Source organism: Osmerus eperlanus, chromosome 1 (genome assembly GCF_963692335.1).
Source record: "Osmerus eperlanus chromosome 1, fOsmEpe2.1, whole genome shotgun sequence".
Taxonomy (NCBI): domain Eukaryota; kingdom Metazoa; phylum Chordata; class Actinopteri; order Osmeriformes; family Osmeridae; genus Osmerus; species Osmerus eperlanus.
Window position 1 is genome coordinate 20,091,821 of NC_085018.1, and position 22,375 is coordinate 20,114,195.

At 43.7% G+C, this 22,375-nt stretch overlaps 1 protein-coding gene across 1 annotated transcript in view; it reads left to right on the forward strand.

Moving 5' to 3' along the window:
* Positions 1–22,375, forward strand: part of ca16b (carbonic anhydrase XVI b) — a 70,827-nt gene that overhangs the window by 11,747 nt on the left and 36,705 nt on the right. The window lies entirely within an intron of this gene.

Genomic DNA, 22,375 nt, shown 5'->3' on the forward strand with positions numbered 1-22,375 from the left:
GTCATCATTTTGGCTTCCTGGCCAGTTCGCCTAGCTGCTGTCCCCTTTAGGACTTTCAGCAGTCTTTGTCCTTACTCCACCCTTATAGGCCTGTGGCACAGAATGATCTTTAAGTACAATATTTATATAATTCTGTTCTGCCTGCCAGCTCCCAGTGTGCCTTATAATCACATTTAAGACTCACACAGTCCTGAAGAAATGCCTGTGCTGGAAAAGTTTTATGTGAGGAATAATCAATGTAACCCTTCACACAAATGAGTAATGACAGGTTGAAACAGTAGGAATCCAGCCTGTCCCAACATAACATCTTGTCGATGGTGTTCACTGACTAGTTCAGAGATATTGACTTTGGGGATCCAAGTCTCTGAGTCTAAGACTGAACTGTAAAGATTCTTATCTGTTGGTTGTTTTCTTCAAATGTTTTATTAATGAAAATTACCTTGCTGAGTAATACTCACAAATGCCTCTCTCTTTCACTCTTTCTTTCTTTCTTTCTTTCTTTTTCTCTCTCTCCCTCTCTCTCTCTCTTCTCTCTTCTTCTCTCTTCTCGCTTCTTTCTCTCTCTTTCACTCTCCTGGCAGCTGCTCTCAGGAAGGCATGAGCTTGGCAGCTCTTAGTAGTGGATCAAACACAATGAATGATAGATACTTTAGCATACCATCTGTTGTATTGTTCATTCGATTCATCACTGTGTCTGTGCGTGGGGCTGTCTGTGTCCTGTGTATGTTTTCTGTATGTAGATGGGTCTTTAGGTACTTAAGCTTCTAACATACATAGATAATAAAATGCTTTTAGTTAGAATGCCTGATTAAGTGTAGAACTGGGTATTTTCATCTTTCCCCAAAATATTGGATTAGTTGAATATTCCACCTAATAAAGGGATTCTCTACCCGGGTCTGCACAAAGGCTGGGGAGAGGAGAGATGTCTTCTCTCATTACTATGTATTATCCTTGAAAAAGTCACTCAATGCCCCCCTGCTTCAGTGCCTGCTGCCTACTAGAACTATTCATATACAGAAGGGAAAAATCAGACAATTAATTGTTTAGACCCACTCCGCTTTTCTCAACATGGATGAATATTGAATGAAACCAATTACAGCTAGGGGAACATTTTTCAGGTAGATTCCTTACAGAGCAGAGCAGGATGACATGTATCTCAGTACCTCCCAGACACAGCTGTGAGATGAGCCTAGTCACTGTGACTACAGTAAACCCACCACCCATGATATCACTCCTTAGCCTTATCCTAGCTTTCCCTGGGCTTCAATTCACATCTCTATCCACTCTAGTGGACCCTGCTTAAACCATACATTGTTTAGAATGCATGCAACATGTTAACATCTCAGTCTTGTAAACTTAAAACAAAAATAATCTATGGGTGTGAAAGTTGGGCCCTGAAGCTGTTTGACTGAGATTGACTTTCTTTTGTTCCCCCAGCTGAGATTCTGGCCTGGTATTCAGATGTATGTTTTTGACATACTGTTTGATATACTGTGTGCTTTTCAAAGGGAATATTTAGTCAAGCACACTATGAATAAATTGCAGCTGTCTCATTGTAGTGGCCAAAATAGAAGCATTCAGAGAACACAGAAATGCCCGTTGCCTTAGAAAGGTAGGCTAATTAGTGTCTCAGCTTGTGAATGGGGGACGGGACAAGCGTGCCCTAGCAGCTAAATGGTTATTAAAGACATTTACTTTGTGCAGGGAGGAAATGAATGCAAACACCCAGGCCAGCCTGCTATTCCAAGCTGCACAACCTGTGACCTTGCTGAAGGAGTCGAGTTTCTCTTGAGTTCTCCTGCTCTCTCCCCAGGGCCAGGACTCTGACATTACTCCATAGTTACACTCAATGACTGGTCTCCAGGAGAGCTCATCTCCCACAGGGAGGGCGACAAGGGGATTCCTCTGCGAAAGAGAGCCATTGTTACACTCAATGCAGAGAGACTATGCGTACAGTAGGAAAAGTGTCCCCTCAGTCTTTCTCCCCTGCCTCACTTGCAGCAGAGGCCCCCCCCACCACACACCCACACTCTCACTTTTCCATTCTACTGATGTGAGCAAGATGACATCATCAGGATGCATGTGATTCATATGGACTGACACTGGTGTCAGCCATGTTACTCTGACTCTTCTACTATATATTCTAGTCAGGATTCGGAGGACATTCTCCTGACAGCATGTGTCAAAGACTGTGTGACTTTGTTAGCCTATTAAACTAGCTTTGAGATCTAAGACTTAGGCCCACTTAATAGTGTAAAAAGTAAGTTATTCTGTTTCTTGTTTCTCTGCCTGAAAGACAGGGCCATACAAAACCTAATATCATGCAATTACTTTCGCCATCAGCATACAAGAATAGATTGTATCATGAGGAAATCTTTTGGGTTAAACTGTAGAGATAATCTAACTCTGCTCTCATAAAACCCAATTGGTAGGTTCTAACTAGATTGAGGCTGTTTTTGTGTGACCTGTCAACACTGTTGAACGAGAGACTGACATGACGACTCACATGACTGACAAGCTCAGCTCCACTCTCACTCTCCTACTGTATGGACCATAGTTACAAACCTGGTCAAAGAAGTTACTCAGAAACACACACCACCTTGACGTCAGATTTAAAGGTTATTCACCACACGTGAATCATTGCGAAGACATCAATCACAGGAAGTATGATATTGCATGAGAACCCCATAGGAACTAGCTTGTAGATCCTTCAGTATTTTTTTATATCTATATGTGTCTCATGGTTTGTTTTTCATTCTCGATTTCTGCCTGATATTGTTTGTTGTTTTTTGTTAACTACTGCATTTTTTTATTGCACTCCCTTGCTATCCATTAGAAACCAGAAAGGTCATTTGAGACCTTTGAAAAAGGTCTCCATCATACACACCTGCTATAGGACCTACCATCCAGTATCACAGGGCCTACCTTTCTACCACATGCGTGACAGCAGCTTATATTCTAGTTTCTTTGGTGTCTAATTGGCTGGCTCCCAGTGAAGGAGGTATCTCTGTTAGATAAGAGCTCCTCGCTCGCCTGCTGAGCCGAGGGGAATGAGAGCAGGGTAATGTTGACACGGCACTCCATGAAAGACACTGCTCCCTGGAGGCTGTGAATGGAGGAGAGGGCTGTTCCCTCTGGGCCGACCCACAGAAGAGACTGCTACAGAACAGTGGAGCACCAACATCCACCAATTCTGGAGTCCAGGTAGGAGTTAGGGTTAGGGGGATAGTGTGTCCTCTTACCTTAGAGTCGTTATTTACTGGAAGTACTGCTGTATGACTTTTGAGAAGGCATGGGCCTGTCTTCACTCTATGTTCGAGAAAAGGAAATTCTACATCTTCTAATTCTACTTTCTACATCTTTACCTTTCTACCAGCCTAGATTAAAGCTGCCATTCCATGTTTCTTTTGACATTCAAAACATTCTGAATGGCTCCACAGATGAAAGCTCAGCTCATTCCTTTCCAAACAATTTCACTGAAATAGTGACATGACTTCTTTCTTTTTTTCCTTTTTCATTCATTCAACTCCCTTCTTTTATCCCCATTGCCTCTACCCCAAAACCTTTTATGTCCCTCCATTTTTTCCCTCCTGTTCTGTGGCAACACAGAGCTGTGTGGGCTAAGGTGGACCCATATAGACCCAAACCCAGTTAGCTCTACTTCTGTATTCATACCAGGTAGGAGGCTGCAGGTTTTACAGTTAAATCCATCCCCTGCCTTTACTGAAATTCAGTAAATTGATGTGTTGGCTTGGCTGGTACATGACACAACTGTACTGTAGCCATGTTGCTAGTAGTTGTTGACATTGCTCCTAAAAAAATTCAAGTGGATGCTGTTTGACCATATCCTCTCCCGCCTGTAATTAGTGTGGTCCTTGTGAACTATCTCCATGCTATGCGTCCGCCTCACTTCTGTCTGTGCTCAGTTCATTTTCAACTCCCTGGAGAGACGAGACATTCACCTGCCTGAGACAGCCCTCTCCTTGCCTGTGTGCCTTCAGAGTCCCTCCCTGCTCCTGCCATGATGGCAGCTTAGCAGCGCATCATTTATAACCCTCCAGCGTTCGAGCTGAGCTGATGTAGAGTGTCAACCTCTGGCCGTACCTGCACTCATTTCCTGAGAAGCTCAGAGGCGTGGGAACACTAATTATTAAAAATGAATTTCACCGGGGCACAGGCTGACGCAGGATTCATCTTGGTTTTCGCTGGCGGATCAGATCAGCCTTTTGTGTGCTGCGATTGGTCCATTTATCTCTGTCGTGGGTGGGCCTCTGACAGATGTGCCAATATGGCCGTCCACGGTACTCTGCTGGTGGAGAGAGGCCTCTTAATTCTCCATGATGTATCACACTGGCATAAAGCAATTTGTGAGCAGAATCGAGGACCAAATCACATCTCTTCTCTCTGCCTCTGACATTCTGTCTCGACTCTGGATGAGGTAAATATATTGGGAATGTAAATAAATTAGGGATTTGTGCCCACTGAGCTAATATTTTTTCCTGGAGTTTTTGTTGAGGGTAACTCTTAACAGTGTTGTGAGGGCAGTTCAGGCCATTGTTGGTCAAAGGAAGTAAAGGTACAGTATCCATTTTAGAAACTAGTCGAGACCCACATTGTCAGGATGGAATATCTCGTTTACCCATGACTAACATATCACACAGACTGGAGGGCGGTGTACAGTAAATTGTTTAGTTTGTAGTAGTCTGGGTAGTGAGGCTGTTGGTGTTGCAGTGTGCTGGCGATGGCTGTCTGGAACCGGGGTGGCTCTAATCCAGTCTAATGGATGTGGACATGCTCGGCCTCCTGGGATTGTAAAATTAGGGAAGTGTAGATTGCCAGCCCACAGGTTCACCCTCCCCTAATGTGGTTATGCTGATGAGCTGGAATGAGCAAGCAGCTCAGCAGATTTTTAAACTCATAATGATGATGACTTACTTTGTAATGAGTACATATTCTCCCAGAGGTGATGGCTGAACTACGGGGGGGGCAGATGAAATAACATTTGTTACACTTGCGCCGTGCTTATTAAGGCCTAAGGAAGATCATAATGGCAAAGATGTCTTCATAAGTAATGTGGATCATACCTTGCTTAAGATGACATTCTGTATTGAGTTTAGCATAATGCTTTCATCAAGATTGCATAACACCTTTAGGGATGTGGTCTCTGGCTTACAAACTGCTGTAAAGACCTGCAAAGGGTAAGGTCACAGGCTAGAACATTGGGATGTGTATTAAATATTTCAACACTTGTCTGTGCTGCAATCACACCCATTAAGGTAAATGAACTGGTGATGAAAGAAAAGAGAAAAGCCCTTTGGGCTGGTGTGTGACTGGAGTGTCAGCTTTTGTGTTGTTGCCCTCCTAGATGTCTGAGCCAGGAAGATGTGAGGTGGAATGACGGGTGACGGCTGGACTGCATGCCTTTTTACTCCTCTGTGATTCTGTAGATCGTTTCTCCTACCCTGTTATCTCGGGCTAAGTGAATTATACCCCTGCCTATTGATTTCTGTCTGGATTCTAAATTAGCGGGGAATTTTCTGCGTAAACCTGCGGCCATTGTTGTTCATGCTTAGCTTGCAGAAGCTCCTCTCTGGCTGAGTAATGTCTGCTGGGCTGAGAAGTACAGCTAAGTTCCTAAGGCAGTGGGTTGTAGCTCTGTGTACCAGGGCCTTATCTGGACTGGAAGACAACCCAGAAAGATGGCCGTACTCAAGAGTTGGAGCCATCGATAACATCATAATGATGACTAGGTTCAGACAAAAGATTCTTGATCATTTGTCATAAGATCAACAAGATTAGAACCAGAGATGAACAAGATTTGGGGTTTAGGAAGGCCAACTGAATGAGTAGGTCTATCGCATGTCTAAGCATGTCAAAGAAGAAGGGATGGTTGTCTGGGGAAAGGGGTTGACCTGCTTTTCTTTTCCTCTGCGGATGGCTGTAGTAGCCTTCATGGGATGATGTAACTGGGTGTCTACTGACATAGATGCCTTTGAACACAGACTTTCTGATCCTAATTGTAGCGCTTTTTTGTATTCTGTGTGTGTTAATTTTTCTTTTGTCTTTTTCCTGTGTATACCGATGAATAATACCACGGTGCTGCACGTACCACTGAGCATGTCCATTTTATGTTGCTTTCAATTCACAAACTTTTTTCTTATAGCACAATTGTTGGACATGTATGCTATTGTCTGGTAGTACATTTACATTTAGTCAGTTAGCAGACGCTCTTATCCAGAGCGACTTACAGTAAGTACAGGGACATTCCCCCTGAGGCAAGTAGGGTGAAGTGCCTTGCCCAAGGACACAACGTCATTTTGCCAGCCCGAATCGAATCGGCAACCTGTTTTGATTAATAGCCCGATTCCCTAACCGCTCAGCCATCTGAACCCCCTGGTAATTTCATTCATTCTGTTGTGTTCATGAGGTTAGCTCATATCCTGTCACAGTGCTCAGGGAATTCATGATCTGCGCTTAACACAAAGGTGCAGCTAGTTTCAAAGCTTTACCAAAATGTCTTCGTAAACTGCCTACCTTTGTCACATTTTCTTCAACGCCCCTTTTCTAGTGCACAAGAAGAAGCTGCATCTGGATGTGAAAGGTGTGTTTGAATGATAATTTTTGGATAATGTATTAATTGGTTGAAGTGGTTATCAGTGCTATGTAATTATTAATTTTATTGCTTTTAATTTGCTACATGCCAGTAGGTTTGATTGTGGTGTGGGGCACACGCATCATGAGTCACAGCACCTAGACTGTGCCCCCTCTTCCTCAAGGATCAGTTTTCTGCTCGATTATGTAACCCCGCCCCCCTCTCTTCTCTCATACATGTATCTTAATGCGGGCCTTATCTGGATTCAGAGCAGTGGTCTGTGACTGGATGTTCTGAGGGGGGAAGGGGGAGACACAAGCCAGATTTGGACAGGACTAAGGAATCTCTGCTCACTGTGCTTAGTGCAGCAATCATCCTGGGATGTGGTTGTGCTAGCCTGTGATTTGTGGCCTAATTAGTGATTTTGGAGCTCCAGGCTGAAAACCTGCTCAGTTTCTGCTTCTGCTGCCCACTTGCCTCTCTCCTCTTCTATTCTTTCCTTCCTGCTCCCCCCTTTCTGCTTTCCCAACCATCTGACGCACACACACCCATACACACTCTTTGCCCTATCTCTTTTTTTCCGCCCTCTCTCTCTCTCTCTCTCTCTCTCTCTCTCTCTCTCTATCCCTCTCTCACTTTTCCACTTCCTCTCTTTATCGAGCTGTAGGGAAGCAGGCAGAGGCCCAATGTTAAGCGATCCAGAAAACGTGAATAATTAAGCAGCAGATTAAAGTGTTTAGCAGGGAGGCATGGGGCCTGTGCTGGCCTGTCCAGTCGGTAAATGACTGCTGGGGTAAATAAACACTCCTGATTAGGCCAGGTCAGGGGACACAGGTGCACCTCAGGAAGAGGAAACCACAATCAACCTCAGAATTAAACCTCTAAGGGTTGTTTTGAAATATCTCCATTTCTTGTTCTGCTTTGTTTGTCCCCATGTTGACATGTGTGTGCGTGTATGTTTGATTGTGAATTGAATAATCCTTCCTGTCATTAATCCTGATCCATTCATTCATTTAACCTATTATTTTGGAGTCAGTATGTCTCAGTTTGTACTGTACAGTCCCTTTTCCTGCCCCACAATTCTGTGATCTGTGTGTGTGTGTGTGTGTGTGGTAGGTAATGGAATGGCTTTAAAGCCACTGGGAGATAATCAGATTGTCAGAGTGCTGAATGGGGCTCTATCAATCTGCTTCTCTCCTGGTGTACCTATGATCTCCAGGGCTGAGCACTGCTTTGTGATGAGAGACTTGCACTGAAATCAGTTAGAGCATCACAGACTCTCTTATCCAATCAAAGTTAACTCTCACCTGGACACTGTGGATCAGCTTAGACAGCAGGAGCCACACACCTAGCAAGGCAGGAATGAAATACCATTTGGGCATGGTATCTCCGATTTCAAAAGCACTGCTTTGTTGAAAAGAAATGTACACAATTATGTAAATTAGAAAGTTTAAGTTGTTCTACAGGGATCTTGTTCCACAACGCCTGTCAAAATATTCCCCCTCAACTTGTGATGTGTGTCCTGGAGTTGGCTGCACAGTCAGCTCTGACTGCTCTGACTGTGGATGGTGGGGTCACAGGTCTCCTACAGTGTGACCCCTGGCCCTGATATTGCAGACATGCCTCTCTCACCCGCCACCAGCCTCACCCCCAGAGAGACTGCTGCCTGTTTCCAGACGCCTGGCCTGGCACATCCATGTGTTTGTGTGGGAGTGTGTGTCTACTGTGACCCGTGGCACCCTTTCTGTACCTGCTGAGTTCCCTGGGCATGGGGCGCGGGGGCAGGCATGCATCGCTGCTCACATCTCCCCTGTCTGGGTGACTGGCAGCTTCTGAATGTTAATATTCAGCCTGGCACTGCACAAATCACAGCTCAACAGGAGCTGGAGAGGGGAGTCCGGGAGATGGGAAATCTAACAGCGAAACATGCATAAATGAAGTGTGCAGAGAGAGGTTCACAGAGAGATAATGGCTGAGAGAGAGAAATATGAACAAGCTGCAAAATAGACAAGGTGAGGGAGAGAGACAAGAAATGTAGAAGGGGAGAGGGATATGGTGAGTCACGGGCAGGTACACCTCTCTGATCTTTTCTTCTTTTCACATTCTATGCACATGAACACACACACACACACACAATGCTGGTGAAGTGATAATGGAATGTGTGATTTAGGCTTGCTGGTTGATTATCTGATTTGAGTCACTCTCCTCATCACAAGGGCCTTCATCTGGAATCAGGGTGTTAGGGACTGGTTAGCATGTTCTGAGGATCGGACACAGTATTCGTTCAAGTGGTGGAGCTGGCAGGGATGGACTGGCTGCCTGAAAGTGTGGGAGAGAATCCGAGTCAGATCACTGCTGTTTGCCTTGTCTGTGTGGATTCAAAGCCTGTGTCAGAGCAACAAAGACTGCTGTGGATGTATTATGCATGAACAGTGCACACATTGCATAGTCCAGAGGAGGCCAAAGTAACAAGAGACATTTGTATTAGACTCATTGGTTTATGGGTTAAAGTCCCCTGTGAAGGTAATGTGTCCCCTAAGGCTTTTCCTTTTTACTGCATGGCTTACCTGGGGGCAGTACACCAGTTAGTTGATACAGATGGTTAATATACAGCTCCCTACTTTGCTGAACATATCTGGATTTATGTCTCCAAGCCACTACTTTCACTTCCACTTCTATACATGGAGAACTATGCCTCATGCCTGCATGGAGTGGAAGACATTTGATTTCCTTTGTGCTTATGTTATTCACTAATCAATAGAACTATTTATTGGATACTGGTTAGTATGTTTTCGTGTGCATTTGATAACAGTTGATTGTGTCTATTTGTCAGGCTGAATAGATGTCCAGGGTCAGGAGTAAGTACTGGGTAAACGTCCTTTGTGATTACTACAGGGAGAGCTCCAACTATAATCTCTCTCAGCCCTGAGAGTGGCCATGGGCTGGGAGCTGTGAAACTCTTTCTCTGTGACTGTTGTAACACCATTACTGCCTGACTGTCACTTTGTGTTTACTTTCTTGTGCCCTACAAAAGATGGTCTTCTGGCCTGCAGAGCTGGGAGAGACATGATTGAGACCTAAGTCCGGTTTTGTGTTGGCATTTATTGTCAGAGGTCTGGTTGTCTCTCCCAATCTGCAGATTGATAATACTTATTAAAATCCAGAACTCAATTGAACTTAGTCACTCCGTTAATGAAGAGATGGACTAAACACTTTCTTCATCGCTGGCTAAATCTTTTCTCCAATTTCACCACGTTGTCTGTTCCATACATGATTAGTTTCAAGCCAGGCTTTTGTTTGTACTATGCTTCTCTAATCTTAATGGAAATCTATCTTGTCTGCATTCATTCTTTTGCTTTGTCATTTAACGATTTAAGTATCCCAGATAAAGAGATATCTTCGTTTCTGTGTCTCAGAGACGATTTCTTTCAGATCTTAAAATTGAGATTTCATCATTGTCAATCCAGCAAGTGGATATAGATAATTGTTTTTGTTTTACAGTACTGTACTCGCTGTTCTCATCACATTCTAAATGGCTGTTGTTTGACAGCTGGTATACTCAGTCTATGTAGCTAGTGTGAACTATTGGTGACCCTCACCAAGGCTTTGGTCTAACGTAAGTATGCAATGGACTGTCAGTAAGGTCTGCACCTTCATATGAATATAGTTCCTACAACAATGGACACATTGCAGTGATCTACACATGGCCAGACACCCTCGAGCCCCATTAGGGTGTGCTTGAAGCCTGACCTCATTCCATCAGCTCTCATAGGGCGTCGCCTCTCAGACAGAAAGACATGGAAAGAGTTGAGGCACATCCCTCTGCAGTTTCTTATCTCACCTAAAATATGCGTACTTTAATTAATTTGTTCATTTATCCATCTATTCAGCTGTCAAATTTGGAGTATGCTGTATTATATTCAATGAGAAGCATGTTTGAGATCACTGTTAGAAAGAAAAAAACTATTTACTGAACTCGACTAAGGGGAATGTTAAAGCAGATGTCCTACTATACCTACTAAGTCTTTTAGTATCACTTCAAAAATGAACAGAACTATGTAAGTTGCATGGCAGTTAATGTAACCCTGGTGCAATGTGTTGCCACCCAAAAATCTCCCCTCCCGATTAAATTTAAACTTTACTGTTTTAAAGGACACGGTCAGGTGCTCAGACAGTGACGAGTGGCCATCACTCTCCTCCAAGACAGCTGTGACCTGCTACTGTCAGTGAACAATGAGCCTTAGATGTTGCTACTAAGGTCCTGACTTCAATGAGCTGGGTCTGACCTGCTGGCTCTGTTGGTATGGAGTTGCCCTGACCTATCTGTCTCTTGGATATGAGTGACCTGTCCTGAGCTTTCTAATGATCTGCTAGCTAAGAGGTGGCATTAACAAGAAGCTGAATTCCAAGGCTCTCCTCGGTTGGCCAGCCTCCAGGTTTGAAAGAGCGGGAAACTGTTTCATTCTCTTTCCTCATAGGACAGAATGTATTTCTGGCCTCCTTTCTCTTCACACAAGGACCCGGAGATTATTTTTGCAGACTTGGGGATGTTGGACGTGTTCTGCGGCCAACACCCTCGAACAGGAAGCCACGGTTTCTATGAAAGTCCACGAGATGGAAGCAGATAGCGCCAAGGGAAAACAATATTTTGGCTGGAGCTTATTCTGGTGGTCAATTAGACTCCAATGGCTGTTTGATTTAGCACTTCCTCTACCTGCTTTGTGTGTTTGAGGCTGAGGAACACAATGACCCCTGATTAAAGATTGAGCTCAGCCTTTGCGACTGCCATGGCGCCACTCTTTATCAGATGTCCGCTGCAGAGGACTACACTGCCTGTTCTCCTGCCTACAACCAAATAAGACATAGTACAAAATGGTTGTATTGTTCAGATGTTTGATTCTATACCAGTACATATGATCAAGCTGCAAAATAGACAAGGTGAGTCTGCATAGCACAGTAGCTCCTTCACTATTTATTTCCTTTATGGTTATTTACCATGGAAAAATATAATCGGGCTGTAATGCTGAGAGGCAAAGTGTGTTTTTTTTACTTCCCTGTTAATTGACATTTGTTAAATGCAGCTCCTATTTTCAATGAGTTAGACAATGTGTGGAGTGATTATGTCCCCATGCTGTGCCGTGGCACTTTTACTGTATACCAGGCAGAAAACAGTGTTCATTCTTACATGGTAGGTACCAGACCAGGAAACAGTGGCCTGCTTTCTATACCGGTCTATTCTCAGTACCCTTTTTCCATTGAAACATTTCCTGGTGAACATTGTATATAAATAAGAGCGTTTGCTTGTCTTTCCTCCACCCTGTCCTGTAGACTTGGTCTGGAAAGCAAGGTGCGGTTAGAGGCAATTCATTGCATGGTGAGGAATGTCTGAGTGAAGCTGATAAGGACTTCAAGACGTCCTTAGTTACGTAAAAGTCTCAACTGACATTAACTCCAATGTAGAAACAGTCCAGTTTAGACAGGAAAGAGAGTCATTTAGCAAAGACGGTAAGCTTCAATTGATCAAGATTATCTATTTTTTTGGTTATATAATCTCATGCCTGCCCATGGGAACATTATATTTTAAAGTTTTGAAATAGGATAACTTAACCATATCAACTTTTCCAGGCTTATTTGTCTTATATTGACATAAACACACATGACTGCTCTAAATAAGATATAGGATTGTTTGCTGTTAACAATTTGTAAATAGGATTTGACACAAACGCATGATGGTGCTGGACTGGTCCCCGAGAAGGCTGTCTTGTAGGGAATCACAAGGTCTCTTTCTTTATCAGTCAGACACATCACCCTGGGCCTGTCTCTATGGTAACATGAATGAACAAACCCCCTTTAGTTGCGTAATCTTATGTAGAGACTAACTAGGGGCTACTGTTTGAACCACAAGGAACATACTTCTAGAGATTTGTATTGCTCAATATGTAGAGGACAGTGCAAGTCCGGATAGGATGCAACAAATATGACAAATTGGTCAAAGGAATGTTATGCGAGAGACACTATGAAGAGAGAAATGTCTTGATTCTGGTTCTCAACCCAGGATGAGTCAGCCATGTCAATTTAAAGCTACTCCACAGTACATAGCTAGTAGTGGGCCTCTGGGAGCCAGAAAAAAAAGATCTCAGTTATGTTTGCTTGATGTTGTTTTAATGGCCTAAAGCTTCTGAACGTATAGCTTGATCAACACCAAAGCCTCTAATGCAGCCATATTGCAGCAATTTAAAGCTTGGAAATCTATGGTGTTCCCATGGACTGGTGGGTGTAGCTGGGTGTTTGTCACAAGGCCATATTACAGCAGCAGCCAGACTGGGGGTTTGGTGTTGCAGCTTACATTTACATTTACATTTAGCAGACGCTCTTATCCAGAGAGACTTACAGTAAGTACAGGGACATTCCCCCGAGGCAAGTAGGGTGAAGTGCCTTGCCCAAGGACACAACGTCATTTTTGCATGGCCGGGAATCGAACCAGCAACCTTCTGATTACTAGGGTACTAACCCGATTCTCTAACCTCTCAGCACCTGACTCCCTAGTGACTCCCTTGCCCTGGTGACCATTGTAAAACCATAGGGGGTCAGTAGTTCAGTGCTGGAAGAGTTCAGACTACACAGGTCTCTCTCCACCAGCCCAGTCTAATGAGGCTGATTAATGTCTTTGTCGAGTGCCATTCTGTGGTCCAGCTCAGGAAATGGGCAGAGCTCAAAAAGTCTGTCTCTTAATATGAATTGGAGGGGGAGAATAACTAACCTTGTGTCTACGTGCATCGGTTGATGCCGAAATGTAAAGTATCCAACATGTTGTGTAACTACTTAATAAGGTTACGCAGTATGGGTCAGCGGATGTCTAAGACCATGGAAAAGTGGAACTTACTTCTAGAAGAACCATGGTCTCAAAAGCTTCATGTGTGATAGCGGACGGTGGGCTTAACCCATTGAGACATAAAGGTTTCTCTCCTCGGACGCTCTGTCGATGCAGTCTCCCCTCACAGCCAGAGCTCACACCTAGTCCAGGTGGTGCCTCTCCTGACCACCAAGCTGTCTGGATATATGTATAGTGTCTATGACAGAAGAAAGATGAAATGTCAACCATGTTTGATTTGATCAGCTGCTAAAATTAGATCTCCTCTATCTTCTCTCATACAATTTATGTGGTCCTTTTTAAAACAGGTAATGATAATTTATAAGCAGTGGAAGGATGTTAAAATGATAACATTTTACTCTGCACTTTGGGCATCATTTTAATAGGCATCTCTTTGATAGGTGTCATAAAAGGCTTACCAAATGAGAAGTAAAGCTCTCTTATAAAACGGGGAGATTGCTAAACCCCTTTCCTGAACTTGCTTTAGCCATTTTTAAGAACATCTCTGGTCTTGTAGATTTTCTTTTATAGTGTATTTCCTACAATGGGAGGAGAGGCATGAGACTAAATTGTAGGTGATCTAAAAGTGTCTCCAGAGCTGGGTTTGGAGCTTAGATATGACAACCTGAAAAACAAACACACACACACACACATTATGTAAATTCAGCAACCATTTACCTGTAAAATCTGGAATTGCAATTTGTAAGGGAACATTCACATCCAAACATTCTTCCAAATAAAAGAAAAGTGAGCAGTGTCTGCACTCACCAAGCTGGTGGTAAGCATGATCCTATTTTGTGGAAAATGAAAAATGGGATAAAAACACTTGATTATGAGATACATTTTTCACTTTCTGTGGATAAGACCCAATTTGGTGTCCCAGTTGTATTATCTGCTGTCTTATTTAATGTGTAAATATTGTGCGTCCAGAAAGCCCAAAACAACAACAATGACAGAAACCACATTTTCCTCCTCAGCTTAAGAGATTTATTTTGAGCTTTAGAGCCAAATCCCATTTTCCTCATGCATTTTAAAGATGAATATTTGAATTGGGAATGACTGAAGAGAATGGTACCGTAACCACAGTCCCTTGAAGTGCCTTAACTTCAAGCAGATTTTCTTCTTATTTGAGCAAGTTCCTAATTAGTTGGTTTGGCATTGAGTTAGTAAGACAAAGAATGAGGCTACGGCCTAGAGAAAGATTCAAGTACCCTTCAGCCCACCACACGACACCGTGCGACAGTACATCACCCCCATGATTCTGGTTAAGTGAGAACTGCTAAATAATGTACCTAATTTCTGAACACTTTACTGTGGGCCTGAGTATGACTCAGACGATTCCCTGAGACATGACCCTTAGAGTGGAGATACCAAAGGCTCACACGCGAAGGTTGTACATGTACCAAATATTTAAAGAATCTTTCGGCTGTTACACTATCACCCCAGAGAAAAATAGAAGATAGAAAAGAAAGATGTTTTATTGACATTCATACAGCCTACAGTACAGTACACATAACCTATGTAAATGAAATATAGATGTTTTCATAAATTCTAGAGACTGCATTGGTACTGTTGTTGTCTTCTGGACTAAAGGGCATTTGACCATTCTACCACATCAGGATGGTGAAGACTCCAAAGCATCTCTTTAAGAATGACCTTGTCGTTTTTCTAAGCTCTGTCATAATGACAAGGTCCAAGTCCTTCATCTTATGCTTCAATCTTAAGACTTTCTCAAAACTACCCAGGGTACTGTGGGTTTCTCTGTCCCCCTGATGACAAGTCATGAATATCAACATCCTGTTTACTTCAGCAGAGAACACTGGTTTGACGGCCAATGATTGGCTCCCCGTCAAGACTGAGCAAAAGCTCAAGAAGCATAAAAGGAGTGTTCCTTATTGCCTTTTCATTTCATGATTCTGGGGCTATAGTAATTCTCCATTATCCATCAAATATTCTTTCACTTGTCTTTGACGCTTACTCAGGTTGTGTATTATGGTTTGTACCTTTTTGGATCAACTGTGGTTTACTTTTCTCATCTTAGCTGGCCAATAACAGAGACTCACCAGTAGGCACTCCTTTGAAGGTGCAGGGCTCTCAGAATAGGAGATCACACACAGAAGGCTTTCATTACTGCAAGGAGGAAGGTGATCCTTTATGATAAACATCCAGTTTTTCACCTCGCTTCATTAACCTCAGATGCAATGTGGGGGCATGCTGAAACTTTTTAACATTAAAGCTAGATTCATGTCTGACTCACCTGCACTTCACAGTGGTTGACACATTAGGTTGGGATTTAGGGGCGCATGGATAAGGCTACATGTTTGGTGCCAAGGACCTAATGAGGATGCTTTAGACCTATTTCTTGTGTTAGAAACACACAGTCATATCAAACTGCTTGTGGCTGATGCCTGACTTAGTGGCTTGTGAAACAGCTTTCTCTGCTGTTTTCACAGTAGACCGAGCGGTGTTGAGCACCTCTCCCCTCCTGGCTGCAGATCTGCACGTCACAGGGACGAAAAGAGAGGAGTGGGGAGAAATGGTTGAGAAAGTGAGCGAGAGAGGGGAAGGTGCTGGAAGAAGAGGTAGATGGGAAGAGGGAACGATGACAAAAGCCTGTGTGTGATAACTGACGCCATGGAAACAGACAGCCCAAGCTGAGAATGTGTAGCCTGAGTCATAGAGACTGCTACCCCAGCTCCCAGCAGGATCTAAAGAGCACCGTCTACCATCAGAGACACTGCAGCCAAGCTCTAATCAGCTGTCTAACATGGACATGTCAAAATGGCTGGCCTGCTTTGCCAGATATACCGCACAATATCAGTGTCTGGGTCGCGGTCACTGAACTGTGATGTAGTAGACATGTTATGTGCACAATCAATAAGACATACTGTACTAGTCCTATGTAGTCAGAACTGGTCATCCATCAATCCAGGACTACAACAGTGAGTCGGCTGGCTTGCGTACCTTGTACCTGTCACTGTTGCCAAACAGTTTGCGTCTGTGTTTGCAAACCAAGCTTGGCTGTCATCTCAGCTCACGTCAGCAGGGCTTGTTTGCTTGTTGTCTCTGGTGGTTGTGCGTGTGGACTTATCGGAAGGGGATATGCATGGCTGGTGTGCCAAATATGGGAGGCTTTCCAGGGAGCATGCACCCCCCACCCCCCTCCCCCTTCCTCCCACAACCCCTCCCCAGGGGACAAAACGGAAATGACAAGGCAATCGCCATTCTGTCAGTGTCGCCACGGCAGCAGTGGCCAAGGCAAGGTTATTTATCTCCAAGGTTAATGGGATGGTGTCTGCGAGAAAGGTGCTGGATGGAGACAAACATGTGCCTGTTTTACTTAAGCCAAAGACGAACACCGAAAGAGGTGACACATCAGTTAAGGCAGCTTGTTGAAACAACCGGAACATCCCGGATCACACTGAGCCATTTCTGCTTTAAAAAATATCCTTTATCGATGAACCATAGGAAAGCCTGGGTGTATCATTTTGTGTCTCGCCGTCTGCGTCATGTATCTATGGGCAATAATGTTGATGGGTCTGGGTTTCAACTGCCTGTTAGGATACACTAGACAAATGTCTAGTCAAAACGTAATTTGGTCTAGCTGTAAATTGCTGTGCAGCCTTTAAGTTATTGAGGCTGGCCATCATGTGGATAGTGATTATTATCCTCTGCTTTCAATGAGAGCTGAGACTTGGTAATGGTCTGTTTACATCTCCATTCAGTATGGTAATAATAGGGGTCAGCATAAATGTACAGCTAGATTAGAATGACTCTGCAGACCTGCTGGACCACGCTCCAGGATACAGATGGTGGTTGGACCACAGTTTGATGAGCCTATTTTTTATTTATTAACTCCTAGCTCTATTATTGTCCTCATTTGAGAAAATGAGGGTCATTATAAGAGGCTTGTCTAGTGTCGAAGCTCAAGCTATTCTATATGTGTTTGTTGGCATCTCTGTGCCTGTACTTCCTTAAGTGGTGTGTGTCTGTGTGGTGTTCACGTGTGTGTTTGTTTTGTGTAGAGTGCATGGTGCGTGCAGTGTGTAATTGAGCATGTAGGATGGGAGATTTGTGGTGTCATGTCGCCCTCTGAGGACCTGAGCCTCACATGGACAGCCTGCGGGCTCACCTCATCCAATCGCCATCTCAAGTTGAATTATCCACACCATTTAGCCCTTCCCCTGGTTCAGCGCTGCTGTGTCGCAGAGGGAGCGAGCAGCTGTGTGTGGGCCAGCGGAGGCTATGGGACAGGCTCCCTGCATGCTACACTGACTCCTACTCCTGAAATATGCCGTGTGGCTGTTGGCGCTTTAGTCCACCGTTTAGTGTTTGGCAAGGTTCAACGCGTCAGCATGGGAGAGCCAGTAGGAGCCTGTGGCCCTGACACAGTGTGACCTGCGGAGAGCTTTCTAGGGGTGGATGCAGGTCAGATGCAATGGTGTGTGGTCAATCTCTTCCGCTCATGATACTATAGGGTCTGAGAATTTAATCAACGTTCCTTAAATTATTTATGTAAATTTTCACATGACATCTTGTGCTACAGATCCCAGATTTTGTCTCCAGAATTTGTAACACTGAAGCCTTCAGTACCTGTGAAGCTCTCATCCTTCTAAGTGTGTCTTACTGTCTGGGAGGCCTTCGCTGTGACAGCTTGTGAAAAACCCAGTTGGGGCGCTGAGTGATTCCATTTTCTTACATCTAAGAGGAATGTGAACAGTTACTGCTTTTGCTTATTAACTGAATGCCTTTATTGCAATTTGTTATAACTTAAGGAATTCATTTGTGTTTGGTTTCACTATGGCTTTGTTTAGCCATTGTTTTGTGAATGTATCTACAGTATAAAGAGCACTTTGGGGGGTTTTCTCCCTAGATTTTGTGTCACAGAATAAGGTCAACTGTTGCTGTATGCTACTCTATCTTTTTCAAGAAATTCCCCACACTGCTGGTACAGCTCCCTGATGGCATGTACTCCAACAGGCAACCTTACTTGTAACTACATCGCCTTCACGAGGTCTTTTTTTATTCAGACTTAGCTTGCTGAGCCAATGCCAGTGTCCAGGCCTCAGAGAGGGTTACTTATCAAACTAGCTGGGCCACCTATGCCCAGAGGTGTAAGCGTAGCCAAAGTGATATCACACAGCCAAATAATGTCACAATAAAGATTTACTGTAATTTTGATGTTGGCGTCAGTCTTTTTCTTCTGGGATGAAACTCTTCCATGTGTAGCACTTTAAGGGCATGAAAAATTGAAGAAGCACTTGAGGCATATACTATCTCCCATTCACCTGCATAATGTGCTTAAATGATTTCAAATATATTCTTAGAGTAGAGGTAAAGCTTCAAAGAACATAGCAAGAAGAAAGGATGAGGTGAGAAGAGTTCCTGCCATAATGAATTACCTCATGGTGGAAGACCTGAGCTATGACAGGAACATTATCTTCTCACTCCATAATGTAGCCTGGGCTATCAGACGGAGTCCAGGGAGGGAGAAGTCAGACTTGTGAAATCGTCTCACTTGCTCGGGTGAGAATAAATGAATCTCCTGGAATTAGGTTCCTGGAAGAGCCAGGTCAAGTCCTGCGCACGACCTGTGGACCTGACACAGTTAACATTGGCAGACCTTTTAGTTACAGTTATTGGCAACACTTTAACTGAGTGGGACTTCACTTACAGCTTTCATATCTGAGCGGTGGAGAGGAATGGTACATAAAGAGGTTGTAAGAGATGCTTTGCTTAATTCCTCTGTTTAATTTGTGTGTGTTGGTGTGGTGTGTGATGGTGTGTTGGTGTTTAGCTTTTTTGTCTAATCATTCTATCATACTACATTAACAATAGAACTATTGTGTTGAGTAATTATCAAAGGACCAACCAAAGTAGAATGAAAGCTTTCTAAAGTGTCCAAGCACTCTCACAGACAAGAGAGATATCAGGGACTAATCATGCAATACAATTACACTTAACCTGGGAGACGCAAGCAGTACATTCTCAAAAATGGCAGTTGGAAACAGTTCTGAGATAACTTGTATTGATGATTGAACAGGTGGTTTTCAGACTAACTCTGTGTGGTTCCTATACTTACTGGTCTGTTGCCATGCAGGGAAGACATGCTAACTTGATTGAAGCTGTGCAAACCAAACCATGACGATTAATTACACAGTATAAATCAATTTGGCCTGTTTCAAGCATCACAATCTCACCTGATGCAGAAGTGTTCCTTCACCCCTGGGACACCGGCAAGCATAGCCACTAAAATTACAGGCTGATGGATGGCATGTAGACAGATTAATGGACTGCTCCGCAACCCTCACTTATCTGATTCTAGCTGTGCTCCTCCCTTTCTCTGTTACTATAAAGGCCAAAATTATCTTGCCGCTAGTAAATGGAATGTAATCTATTCCTGAATGGAAAATTACCACAAGATTACAGTGCTGTCAGCTGCTTTTGGACGAAAGTGATGTGCATGAAATTTGTACTTGAGTGATTTCAGTATATGGCGTATTACTCCATTTGCTATGTGGAAAGCTACTAACTAGCAGTGAAGATGCTTCTCTTCCACTGATTAACTTCTTGGTAAACATGTGATAAGTCTGTATGGAGCTTCTCCATGTAACTGGGATGAGGTCTTTTAAGAGCTGTCATTTGGACTGCTTCAGTAGAGAGCTCATGCTTACTGGGGCGTTGTAGAATATCTCTATATGGGGCCCAACACTCATGCACATACACGGTTGCCATACAGCCATTATCCTTTCATCCGACATCTTTGCAGGGAATGCTGTAGGGGAAGATCTCCTAGCAAACAAAGCCTTCTGTCTTAGAGGGCAATATTGACATAACACATAGTACAGTATGACGCCTCCTCCAATGTCAATGTTTTTCAGCGTTTCATATCCAGATGACCCAGATCCAGATGTATTTAACCTATCAGTCCTTAGCTGGCTCCTTCTTGGTGTTAGCAAGAGTAAGGGTTTGTTTTAGAATTGATCCATGATCTAGGAATGTGTGACCCATCCTAATGCTATCTTTAACCTTCCATAACATTCCTCTCAACCCTACTGGGCATGTCTCTAGTGTGTGTGTTAGTGTTTACTTGTCCAGTGGCATGTGTATAACAGTATTTTCTTTGTGGGGCAGCCATGGGTCCGGCTGATCTCTGATCAGTCTGTAAGCTCACGGCTCACGGCCCAGGACAGTGTAGCCCTCCTGAGTAGAACTGACCTGTGTTGGCACTGCCCATGGAACAGCCTGTTGGTATGCTAACTAACAGCAGTTTGGCAGCTTGTCACTGTTGATCACGCACACAGTATGTCTTGTGGCAGGGTTTTCTGTGGTTGGACTGCGGCTAGGTGAACTGGAGGTAAACTCTGGCTTGATGGTTGAATTGTAAACCTTAGTGCAGTTCATAATTATAGATACAAATGCTGAAATAATTACAGTCTGATAACATAATGTTTTATAACCGAGCAAGTCAGTTGCGTTGAACATGTTTGATCTGTCCTAGCAGTTGAGACGTTCCAGCTGAAGTCATTTTGGATGTCTGTGTTTTGGTGCTGCTGTGGAAGAGGGGGTGGGGGTATGTGTATGGGGGGGGGGGGGCAGAGTCTGGCCTGCAGGCACTAACATTTAGTTGAGATATTCATGCACGATGAGCTCCTTTTTCATCAGGGATTGCTTTCCAGAAAGGTGAATTTGAGGCTACAGCTCCAAAAAAGCTGTTCCAATTTGAAGTCTTTAATAAACAGTTTTCCTGAGAGAGTGCAGTCTTGCTTTTTGTTACAGATCTATCTGTACAGGAGTGTGCTTATATCAGCCATGGTCTGTAGACTTTCAACATGGACCATACAGAAAACAATGCGATTATCAGAAGCAGGATCATTTGTGGTTCCACCGAATGAAGCTGAAGTGAGCTGGGAGGACAATGAGCAAGCTTAGATTAGAACCATTAACATCAGTTAAGATGGTTCACAGTGTCTGTGTACTCTGTTCTCTAGTCATACGGCCTCTCTGCATGCTGGCTCTGGGACCTCTGACAGACAAGCAGCACATTCAGGCATTACAACTGTTTGTGTGTGCCTGTGGGTGTGAGATATTAGAGTGACACTGGTCCAGACATATTGGTTACGCTAAAGTGATGACGGATGACTTCACTCCGGCTTGCTGATGCAGTCATTAGTGAGAAACGCAGCCAAGATCCATAGTGCTGCTTTTCTATGGAACCCAGACCTCACCAATCAATAAGCTTCCACGAGTTGTGTGGAGCAGGGGTTAGACAATTCATCCTAATTTAGCACAATGGACAAATCTGAGCTGTGCTTGGGAGTCTTACCTCTTTAGCATGGGAAACAGCAGGCTAACAAATTCATTTTACAGATGACTTTGGATTTTGCACTGTGTGTGTGTGAGTGTGAGTGTGTACTCCTTTGAATATGTCAATGCATGCAGGCCCACATTAAAACAGCCGCAGCTACAGTGTGTGCTCGGAAAGTTCTGGACAAATAAAAAAAAGATCTTTACAAATCTACTAGATTCATTCAGATTCATGTCATCTTTTGAGGAATGCTCATTTGAACAGCTGTCTCATCCTCAAGGTTTCTTACGTTTTTGCACACAGCATGACACCAAGCCAACCTTCGTCTGGGGGGGGGGGGGGGGGGGAGTTGCAAATAAGACATTCTCACATTGTTTAAAAAAAACTAAAAAATAACGTGAAAGTGTTGCCCCGTATCTGTAAGGAATGGGATCGTATTTTTTAGCTTTAACCTAGAAATGTTAGAAAGCATGCAGGCTTCCCATTCCTCTGATCCTGCAGCCTTTTGTTGTTCCATTGGCCCATTGTAGCCCAGAACAGATCAAGAAGACCCCTGTTGACTGTGGATTATTCTTTTGTAGAACTTCCGCTGTGGGGATAGAGG